Source organism: Phodopus roborovskii, unplaced genomic scaffold (genome assembly GCF_943737965.1).
Source record: "Phodopus roborovskii unplaced genomic scaffold, PHOROB, whole genome shotgun sequence".
Classification (NCBI taxonomy): domain Eukaryota; kingdom Metazoa; phylum Chordata; class Mammalia; order Rodentia; family Cricetidae; genus Phodopus; species Phodopus roborovskii.
The window spans coordinates 31,146,329-31,158,462 of NW_026126540.1; the positions used below are offsets into that span (position 1 = coordinate 31,146,329).

At 46.6% G+C, this 12,134-nt stretch overlaps 1 pseudogene; it reads right to left on the reverse strand.

The window, feature by feature from the left end:
• Window positions 1–9,807: 9,807 nt before the first annotated feature.
• On the reverse strand, window positions 9,808–10,497 carry LOC127233121 (40S ribosomal protein S6-like; annotated as a pseudogene).
• Between the last annotated feature and the right edge of the window lie 1,637 nt (window positions 10,498–12,134).

Genomic DNA, 12,134 nt, shown 5'->3' on the forward strand with positions numbered 1-12,134 from the left:
TGCTTTTCTTGTTGCTGTTGTTTTTTGGGAATCTTGAAGTATACTTCAGGACTTGGAACATGCAGATGGGAACTATGAAATAAGGCTAGAGCCAATGCAATAACATATAAGCAGAAGAACAGAGAGGAGTCTGTTACAATACCACACCCCCCCCCCCGTTCCAATATTAACTGAATGGCTAAGGAAGCTAAAACATAATCAAAGAGATGAGTCATATGACCACGTAGAAGAAAGGAAGCAAGGTTGTCTCACAGAAGTCTAGAGAAATCGCTCCCAGCCCACAGGACATGTGGGTACCCATCGGGGAAGCCTTTAGCCTGGATTGTTGCAGCTCGGAGTGGATTAGAATTTCCTCTTTTTTTCCCATCTCTGGGCTTAACTGACCAGCAACGCCCAAGCTGTTCCATGTGCGCTCGTTAAAGGAGTTTTTTTTTTTTTTTTCCCCTGTCAGGAGAAGGGTTCTTGACTTTTTTGATATTGGTGTTGATAATTTTAGTCTTTTGCATTAGGCTTTGGTCTTTTTGGTTTTTTGTTTGTTTGTGTGTGTGTGTGTGTGTGTGTGTGTGTGTGTGTGTGTGTGTGTGTGTGTGTGCCTTCTGGGCTACTGTCTTATTGATGTTTAATAAGGATCTGGATAAACAATTAGGCCTAACAGATGTTTATTCAGAGAGAAATAACTCACAACATAGACAGGTGAACACCAGCAGGTTCCTGCTCCCAAGGATGCCTCTGAAAGTCCTCCTGTTCCCCTGTGGCTTACAAGAGAGTGATCCCCGCTCCTCCTCAGACCTACTTCCCCAGGTCACTTCCGCCCCTGGCTCCACCCCCAATGGGCGTGGTCACTGCCACAAAAGAAGACAAAGTGAATATCCCACTACATTGTCTCATATAAATTTCATCAATGGAGATTTTTCTTTAGTTTCTTCATCATCAAAATCACCATCCTCTTCTTCAACGTCATCTTCATCAGCACGCTTCCTGTTTTCCCGTGGAGCTTTGCTCCCACCTCTCGGGGCAGATGTCTCTGCCACCTCTTCTTTGTCTTGTGAGTCTGTGTCTCCCTGTGCAGTTGCAGAGTGTGTCCACTGATGTCCACAGGCCTTGAGCTATACTCTGGCTGTTAAGACCACAGTGGGGTACATTTAAGGCCCCCAGAGAAAAGATGCTTGTGTTACTCTCATTGGACTGCCCCGTGATTCATCTGCTCTTCCCAGCCATGTGCAGTTCACGTTTTACTTAATCTGGCCATTCTTGTTCTTTTGAAGATTTTTATTTTACATTCATGGGTGTTCTGTCTTTGTGTATGTCTGTGTTGCCATGCATGCAGTACCCAAAGAGGCCAGAAGAGGGCATTAGATCCCTCTGAAACTGGATCTATAGCTGGCTGTAAGTGATGTTGGAAGCTAGGAACAGAACCTGGTTCCTCTGGAAGAGTAGCCAGTTTCCTTAATCACTGAGCCACCTTTACAGCCCTAGGACTGTGTGTGTGTGCATGCGTGTGTGTAAAAGATGGATATGTGTGGGAGGAGTTATATGGGTCTGAGTACAAGCACCAGAAGGCAGAGACATTGACTATCAAATCCTCTGGTGTTCAGGTTTTAGACACTTGTGAGCCCACCAACCTCTGCCCAGCAGGCCTTGTCTGTACTTCACGGTGCTGTCTCTGCCTATCATCAGATGCCATTTCTAGGCAGGGTCGATTTCAAACTCTCCTCTAAGCAACAGACAATTCCCACATTATTAACGCAGGACCGGAAGCCCCTGCTCCTGAGGCCTTCGACACAGCCTTGATTTCTGTCCTTCCCGTTGTTTGGCTGTTTACCCAGCTCTTCCCTCTGTGGATGCTCCAGTCTCCTTTCAACAAATGCTCTTCTCTCCTTATTACTTTTCCCAGAACAACTCTACTCAGTGTTTGATGCTTTGGATTGAGAAGAATATGAAGGTATTCACAAGCTGGTTTTGTTGAGTGTGGCAACCATTTCAGGCTTCAGGGGAAATGTCACACGGAGGTGGCAGAAGACACTGAGACTCTCCCCCGTATTCAGAGATTCGCAATTAAGCAATCCTTGGTAAAAAGCGACAACCATAGTTCACACATTGGCAGCAAGGTTTGGGGGCACACTGGGTACCACAGAAAGCAGCTTAACTGAGAAGAGAAACACTGGGGGGGGGGTGAGATGGTTATTTCTCAGTGCATCAAGATAGCTAAACTGTTCCAGAGTCTCCCGGTTGGCATAAAATCAAAGTCAAGATCTCACTGTCATCAGACTATCTTGACCTGAGATCACTACAAATATAACCCTGAAGTTAGTACCCCAAGCTGCCAAATCAGACTCCCACTCCCATTTCTCACTGGACATCATGTGTGCATTCTACACCATCAGGAAGGGGCCAAAGGAATCCAAGAACCTAAGCAATGTGGCCCCTCCAAAATTCTCTATTGCATCTGTCTCTCACCAACTACAAGAAAGGGCAGTGGAACTTTCTGGGCACCCCCGCTCAGTTACGCCCACTGTGTGGCCAGCATTTGAACCGAAGATGGCCTGGAGTGGGTTGTGTAGAATTGACACAGAAAAGAAAGTTACTCACAGAGGCCGGCAAAGGAATAGTATTAAGAGGGATAAACTGTGTTGGCACAGACTGTGGAGTGTGTTGCAGCAGCTCGGTTTACCTAATAATCCATAGTCTGATGGCTCTCAGATGCTTTCTCAGTGGAAACTATTGGGGGAATGGGATTCACTCAGCTCTCTGGGCTCAGAGCAATGGCATGATGGCATTATGGTAGCTGATATGACTTGAATTATAGCCCATTACATTTGTGGTTATAAGTGATCATGTTAGGTCACAAAGAGTGGAAGAGGAGAGGGGGAGAGAGTGTGGTCATCAGCTAAAAAGGAGACTCCAATAGCTGTGACACGGTTGCCTGAGACAACAGTGACCCTTTTCCTAAGTACAGCCCTCAAAACCAGGAAGGGCCCTGAGGTCTTTATCTTATATGAACCTGTGTGCACCCCCCCCACGCGCAGGCCACAGGTCACAGCAATGCCTGATGGGTGGTGAACCAATGGCTGAACAAGGGGAGCAGTCTGCCCGGGGGCAAGGAAAGAGAAAATCTGCAGAGAGTTTACAAATGAGAATAAAGCCAGCTAGAAGCCAGTCAGCTTTTTATTATCCCCATGTGCCAGCAATTGCAAACAACGTCAGGGATAAAGCACTCCTCGAAAATAACGTTTGTGGATCTCCACTGTAAACAGTTGCTGTGTCACTGTTGAGTTTCAATAATATGCATGTAAGCTCCAAAGTCACACAGACTTCACTGCTTACTTAAGCTTTATACGTGCATTCTACATGGAAGTTATACTCTCGATTATGTGGCCACGCCTCCATACACATGGACTCAGCAATAGAAGTTGGTTTCGGGTAAATTCCTAACAGTTGGGATTACTTAGGCTCACACTGGGTGCAACCCTGGGGTACCCAGACCTTCTGCATCTGAACGGGAGTCTTGTAGGAAGCAATGGTAACAGGGTGGTTACAAAAGCAAGGGAACAGAACCATGGTGACTTTGATGCTGTTCCTTTGTGGATGCCAGGAGAATTGGTGAGAGTTGTCAGCATTCAATGGGCTGCATCAGAATACCTTGACCATCATCACTAAGAACTAGGCCCTTGATCTAATCAATGAGTGCAATATAATCTTAACTGTGATAGCTCTGACTGTCTGCAGAACACAGACTGGAAGTTTTAACTAACAATAATAAATACATAATGACATTTTTATTTTACCAGAAAATTTCCAACCACATCGATACTTGTAAGCTTCTAGAATTGATTGATGCCTATGACACAAATACATGGGTGATGATATAACCCTTGCAAAACAGAACTTCTGTGACTCTCTGCTAAATTTATTCTCTTATTAAGGTTTTCCCTGTTTGTATGTTATTTCACATAAAATGAAGTTTTACATTAAAATGTGTTACTCAATCAACCCTGAGCAAAGATATATGGATTCAGTCTACTGTTTATCAAACATATGTATACAAAGGTTAATTCTGATGAGATTAATTAGAATCAAGTAGTACTTATGAAAACAAACATCACCATGCTCTAAATTCATCACTGCAAGACATCCATGTAATAAAAAAAAAAAGCTGTTACTTTTATTTATCCCAATGTACTATTTGTTTTGTAGCTCTTTGTTTTGTTTTGTTTTAGAAAACCTATCTTTTTAATCCTTTCTACCATGCTTCTTTCCTGGCATTATAATCATCATTATTAACTATATTTCATGATTTATGGCTGAAAGTGACTGTGCAGGGAGATGACATAAAGGCTCGTGCTGCTGCTATTGTATCCAGAGCATATAACTAACCCACTTGTCCCACTAAGGAAGTAAGGTGTCACTGTCACCATTCAGGGATAGAGAAAGTCAAAGCTGACTCAGGAACTAACAGTGTCCAGGGGAGCCGGTGACCTGGCTCTGCCCACCCCACAGCCACTCGGATTACATGAGATAGATAGTCCAGGGTGTATCCAGTGAGTAGGACCCCTAGAGCCAAGACCTGTTTCTGTGTTTGCAGGGATATTTTTCCACATTGGAGGATCTAATGGCAGAGACTCCGCTCAGCCCAGACTGTCTGCTGACAGTGCTGCCTGGATAACCTGCAGAGACACTGTCTGGGGCGGAGTGGAGGTAAAGAACAGGAATAGAGAGAGATGGATGCCGAAGGATCATCTAAGCACGCAGCGAGTGCCCGGGGAAAGCTGGCAGTCACGTCAGCCCTGTGGTGGCCACCCACTCCGTAGAACCGTCTGCTCTTCCACTCAGCACTACCAAGCAGGGTGGGTGTGCCCTGATTTCTGCTTGCCCCACCCCACAGTGTATAGTCCCCAGGAATTGTCCCCAATACACTGAACCAACAAAGTCCTTCAGGAGAAAAAGCCAGAGTCACATCCTGTCCCATGGCAAAGCCACTATCAGTCATGTCTCCTGCAGGCCAGGACTGTCATAAAGAGACAGGCAGAGATGAGCAGGGAAGGGAGTATTAGGTGGTGTTCGGGTCTTTTGCCTTAGTGATGGCAGCAGCCTCCTCCTCCTCCTCGGATGTTCTGCTCAGCTTAGGACTCTGTAGGCATGTGCTTCCCTTTTACTCATAGAGAAAAGGTTCCAATGTTTGCAACCAGGATGGCACAGGATGGGGCAGGAAAGAGGATATAGCTGGGGAAAACTAAGGACTTGCCACCAAGCCTGATGACCTGAGTTTGATTCTGAACTCACATGATGGAAGGAGAGAATCAATCAGGTTGTTTTCTGACTTCGCACATGAGCGGTGACATATGATCCCAACTGCACCCACACTAAATAAAGGAATGGCAAATGACACGGGATGCAGAAGCCTTACGTGTGTATGTACTGGGTTATATTTTTAAGGAATGGGGAGATATGAATGGCCCTCCCACGGTATTCCTCCTGCCCATTCCTGAGATTTTCACACACTGCTGGGTTTGGTTGTTAGCCACACTCAGGCCAGCATAGGCTGTGAGGACAGAATGTCTGGGCATGCCCATAGCGCTCAGCACAGGAGTCCCTAGTACTGCTCCTCCTGAGACAGGCCCTGTCCAGGAGCCTCGAATACCCTGTCGCTTTCGTCTCTCCATCCCCTCTCCAGAACCTATCTCTCACAAGGAAGACATCTCTATCCTGATCTAGTGAGGGACAGATCTCCAATGAGCTGTAATCTGGGGTCCACGGGAGAGAAAGGAGCTGGCTACTGTGGACACCGACCACGTACCAAGAATATTTACTTAGGATATCCTATGTAATCCTGCCAGGAGCCACACGATTGGGTGTTGGTGTCCTCGTTTTTACATGCAGCCCAACCACAGACTGGCCCGCCTACCTCTCCGCCTACCTCTCCTGTGCTGGTGATTAGCAAAAGCCCTTGGCAGCACTGTTCTTCCCCTTTCCGTTCCCCACCCCCTCTCTTGTTTTCCACATAAAGAAGTGGCACACCGAGAGGGCTGCTGCTGTTTCTTGAATTTCAAGTTGCCGGGGAAGTCTCTATTTTCATACCGAACCTGGTTTCCTGGTGGGCACGCTAATTGTTGCCTGCTAAAATCGCAACTCTTGACAGAAATGTCTCTAATCTGCTTAGATGTGCATCGGATCAGGAGCTGGCCCAGGCAGTTAAACCAACAGACCGTTTCTAATGAGCTGGAAACCAAACCCCTTTTAAAAGAGCCAGGCCCTGGCCTACAGTCACCAACACAAATGGAGACATGCGTGTCCCCAAAGCAGAGCTGCCTCTGTTGGGTTTATCTCCTCTGTCCCTCTCCACATCTCTCCAAACTTTTCTAGCACCTTCAGACCCTGAGAAGACTGTCTTCAACCATACATCCATGCAGCTAAGGAGAGCATGGATCTCACCCATATCTCCATGAAGCTAAGGAGAGCATGGAGCTTGCCCCTACATCTATGGAACTAAGAAGAGCATGGACCTCACCCTTATGTCCATGCAGCTAAGGAGAACATGGACCACTCCTACAGCCATGCAGCTAAGGAAAACATGGACCTCACCCTTACATCTATGGAAATAAGAAGAACATGGACCTCACTCTTACATTCATGCAACTAAGGAGAGCATGGACATTACCCATACATCCATGTAGCTAAGGAGAGCGTGGACCTCACCCCTACATCTGTGCAGCTAAGGAGAGCATGGGTCTCACTCCTACAGCCATGCAGCTAAGGAGAGCATGGACCTCATTCCTATAGCCATGCAGCTAAGGAAAACATGGACCTCACCCTTATATTCATGCAACTAAGGAGAACATGGACCTTACCCATACATCCATGCAGCTAAGGAGAGCATGGACCTTGCCCCAGCCAAGGGCCATGGTCTTCCCTCAGAGAGCTCACTCAGGGGAAGAGTGAATGACTGAGTTCAAGCTCTTTCTAAGCCCCTCTATCTTCTTCCAGTTAACATGGAGTCACAGGACCAGTTTCTGTAGCCACATCAACAGAAGCAATAGCAAGGTCACAAACTCAAATGTCCTTGGGGACCAGGCACATAATGATAAAAAAGAGCTGGAACTTTATTAAATAGCAAAGGCTGTGCTCACCTCCCTGGATCTCCATGGGGTCCACTATTCACTTTCCCTGTGCCTTACAGGAGGATGCAGTCAGGCCTCCCTCCCAAATTGATTGGTGTGTGTGTTGGGGGTGGGGGTAGTTCATGGTGCTAGGGATGAGCCTGGGGCCTTCCAAGTCTTAACAAAGCACTGTGATCAAACCTTATGTTTTTACTCTCCCTTTTTATTTTGAGACAAGGTTTTACTGAATTACCCAGTCTAGCCTTGAATTTAGTTTGTAGCCCATGTAATCAGTCCCTGATTAGCTGGGAATACAAGTTTGCACCATCAGGCCCAGCTCCTCCCCACCCTTTTAAAACCACATCCTGGACTCCTCTCTACCTGCCCCATTGTTTCCCTTTCTCCAGAAAATGTTTGTTTGTTGTTGTTGCTGTTTGGTTTTTCAAGACAGGGTTGCTTTGTACAGCCCTCCTTGTCCTGGAACTCACTCCGTAAATCAAGCTGGCCTGGAATTCACAGAGATCTGCCTGCCTCTGCCCCTAGAGTGCTGGGATTAATGCCACCCCTGAGAATTTGTTACTATGCTGGCTATGCCACTTACCATTGTGTTCATTGTTGGTTCCCACACACACACACCATCTACAGTTGCCATTGCTCTGACAATTATTTATCTGTTCCCTTCCATAGTCTTAGCTCCTAATACAAACTGGACTATAGCTGCGCCATAAATGTTCACCTACACATGTTAACACCCTCATTTCACCCTCACAATAAACCCATAAAATAGCCACCATTGATGGCCATGCTGAGTAGCAATGCTGAATTTATAGACAGAGGACAAAGCTGCATGCACAGCTAGTTAGTAGTCAGCCTCCCAGTCACTACACCACCTCTAGCATACTCTGCCATGTGACAGAGGCAGGAACTGGCATCTGAAAAATAGTTACCCTGCCTAAAAGTGTTCTACTCTCTGGAGCTCCCATGCTGAACAACAACACCGAAAAGAATCCTGGCGCCTTATTTAGTCCCAGGCCACAGTTAGATGAGGACTGACCTAAGACAAAAATAGACACCTTTATTGGGTTGGGAGGGAATAGAAGTTTAAAGAAAAATTCCTCAACTCAACCTCTGGTGTTAGGAATCCGTGGGTATTGGCAGCATGGATGTTTTTTCTTCTGTAGTGAAGGTTCTGCCAAGGGAGGATACAGGGAAAACTCCGGAGCTGCAAGCTGCCGGGGTCCTGTGAATTTATTAACAGAAACAGTTAAGCGAACCTTTGGAAGGGCTTGTTTCAGGGACCATTCAAATGACAGCCACTGTTTGGTCTTCCCAGAGACCAACAACTTCAAGAGGAGGGAGGTGGTCAACCTACAGAGCCACGGACAGGTGGAGTGCTTTGGGATCTACCGTGAAGCCAGGGGAACCTCACTGGATACCCTACTGGGACTCCCTCAAAGTGTTCTGCTTCTTTGGTAGTTGCTCAGTGCAAGGTTCAGACACCCAGACATCCCATCTGGCTTCAGATCCCAGTCATCTCACCCAGTGTGTCTGGTTCACGTGCACAAGGAATGAAAAAGCCAGCCATGGCCTTCAGAAATGTCCTCAGTGCCAGCACCCAGATGCCACAAGTATTTGTCACATGCTATGGGTCATGTTAGTATCACAACACAGACTTAGAAAAGAGGGCATTCCCCTCTTGCAAAGCAGCTGTGGACAAACGACAACTGAGCCAACCTTTTCAAGCAAACTGCACACCGCTGAAGTGAGCGACCCTTTGAACAGTTGGGACCACCTTTAGTGCTCACTCAGAGCTGAGAACCAAGTGTGTGCAACGTTGCAGTATGGGGTGGCACAGACAGACATGAGCAAGGATATTCACAAATAACGAGATAAGCGAGGTGCCAGATGTGAAGGCTGGAAGCCGGAGGAATGCAGAGGAGGTGGCCTCTCCCCGCGTGGAGTATGCAGTTTATCAGAGGAAGAAACCAGCACATTAAATCCAAGCTGTGCAGGGTTCTGTTGAAGGAAAGGAATCCCAGAAGGGGCCACCAGATGAACAAGTTGGGGCAGGAACCTCCTCACAAAAACAGAAAGAACTGTAATCTTATCAGTGTCTAGCCCTAGCATGGGCTGCCCTGAAGTGCAGAAAGTGCCACTCAGCCCTAAAATATTGAGGCAGAATCTAGTCCTCCATGCACTTGAGATGAGGTAGGAGTCTTGCATCTGACTCAAAGTTAAACACTGTGGAAGCACACCAGTCTCCTGAGCAGAACTTGCCTTCACCACATTTTGCATCTCAGTGAGCTCCTAGGTCTGTAATGGGATACCACCTAGGACTCTTGTGCACCACAGATGGGATCTTGCTTGGACTCCAACCTCAGAGGTCTGTGGCTTCAGACTCCTGCCCTGCCATCTGGCTGTCTGGACCTCACATAGTACAGACTTTTCTGGCATCTCTGTCCTTTGTGTAACAAAGAAGAGAACATGGTAGGGCTGAGGAAGATGGCTCCATGGTTGAGACTGTTTCCAGCTCTGGACCAGAGTTCAGTTCACAGCATCCATCTCCAGTGGCTAACATCTGCCTGGAACTCCAGGGGTCCCATGCCTTCCACTGGCCTCCACAAGCACTGTACTCCTGTACACAGACACGAAACTTTTCTTTCAATGTATGATTACTCATTTGTTACCCTTAAAGACTGATTTTTCACTGGACTCAGACACTCAGGGAGGACAGCATATGTCTCTTGGTGATCTGTTCCTGGCACCTTTCTTTGGCTTCCTTCATTCTCTTGGCCAAAAGTTTAGCATATTCTGCAGCTTCCTCCTTGTTTTTCTTTGTTTCTTCAAGAGTTGCAGGACACGCGGAGTAACAAGACGCTGAATCTTGGGCGCTTTGGTCCTGGTCTTCTTACCTTCTTTGCCTAAAGTCTTTCTCACAATATTTTGGTGGACATCATCTTCTTTAGAGAGATTAAAAAGCTTTTGGATTCTGCCAGCTCCTTTAGATCCCAGCTGACAAGGAACAGTAGTATCTGTCAGTCCAGGAATATCCTTCTCTCATTTTTTAATTTTTTTTTTACAATAACCAAGTTGAGAACACTCAGATTGTCATCCACAATGCAGGACAGACTTGCACTTCCTCTCTCCAGTCCTCCTTGGTCTATAACAAGAATGCCCCTTACTCAACAGTAGGCACATTCTGCCATGGGACAAAATGCCTTGAATATTTTCTGTCATTCCTGCCACTGATTCGGGCCACATAACCCTTCCACTCTTCACCCAGAGCATCAGCAGCTACTTCCTTGGCTACACGCTTCTCATAGAACGTACGAAGCTTGCATTCATCGTCCACTTTGATGAGTTTCTGGCAGCCGGTGGCAGAGAAGGAGATATTCACCTTCATCTTCACACAGCCAGCCACCTAGGAGGTGCCATGAAAAAGAGCAACATAAATCTTTTTAAATGCTATGATACCACCATGGAACCCAGAGGATTCCTGGACAGATTCAACAAGAATAAGAAAGTTGATGACTTACCCTGTTAGCACAGAGAAGTCAGTAGAATGACGAATGATCTATTGAAAAATGGAATGGGAAAGTGCTGTGCAAAGTGCAGAGGCTAATGCAAATTCATTATATGATTTTGTTGTTGTTGTTATACGGAAGCTGTATAAGAGGGGGGTTTTGCTTTGTTTGTTCTTGCCTCTGTTGCCACTGTTGCAGCCCCAGGACCTTATAGAGTAGCTTGCTTATGGTAGGCACTCGGGAGTATTTGTGAAATGGATGACGGATGCCATTTCAGAATGAGATACTCAGCTAAGAAGAACTCAGCAAACAAGAAGTGAGTCCCTCCTTTATTTGGCCAGCTCTGCAAATTGCTTCTGTTTCAGCTTGTGGATGGGGTATAAGCCCTGGATGCCTCTACCAAGCTCCATCTTGGCCTCTAGGCCTAGCTCCTTCTTGATTCTCTTTGGCCCAGCTGCAGACTGTGGGTGGAGTATGTGCACATACCTGCTCTACCTAACATGTCTTACTCACCACCTCCAGATTGGTGCTATTTTGGATCTGGGGGTGTTAGGGGTATAAAAGGATGAGTTTTGGAAGCTGTGGCTGAGACATGGACAGGGAGACTACTGGGGCCTGAAATAGCCAGAAGGCTAGAGAACATCTCAGAATAGCATTCAGCTTCACCACAATTTCAGGCCAGAGCCTCACACACACCCAAGAGGCCCAAACATACAGTTTGCACAGCAGCCTGGGGCATGGGAAAGTCTTTTGGGTGGAAAAATGAGTCACCAAAGAAAACCATATATTGTTCTTGTTTGGGGAAGCGTGGCAGAATCCTCAGAGGTTCAGATGGTTCACCCTAGAGACAGATGGTGACAGTGTAGGGTGAGGTCCTGAGCCACTACTATGGTCACGGGCTCAAGTGTATCAAAAACTCTATCTTGGTGATAAATGATGGGACTATAATTTGAAGGGTAACCCATCTACTTTCCAAACATGACTGATGGTGAAAAGTTTTTGCACCTGATAAGCCTCTCTGCTAATGCAGCAATCCAAATCAGACCAAATCAAACCAAATTAGAAAAAGCCTATGGTTAATGGATACAACTCTCCTGGATGATTTTCCAGCCCCAGAGAAGAGGGAAAAAGAGACCAGAAAAGCAGGCATCTGTTTTCTGGGAGCAGTTTAAATACCCTGTGGGAGTGACCTTGAGCATCTCTGTGGGAGAGGTCATCATTTGGTGGGATGGATTTTGAAATGCAGCAAGGTTTGGAGAGAGATAAGGGATGGGCTTGGGATAGAACTTCTACCAGAACATTCCAGGTTCTTTGGTTATATGGATGCCAGGAGCTGGGGTGAAACTTCCTCTAGAACAGTTGGGACTTGACCTTTGGGGAGAGGAGTATCATAGTGATGATGCCATGATTGCAGCCTTTGGTTATTTGAGAATTGTCTCTTTAAGTCCCCTGAAAAAGGTGCACATATCAGCAGCACCCATGAGATGGGGTCTGGGGAAAGCCTGGCCCTCAGGAT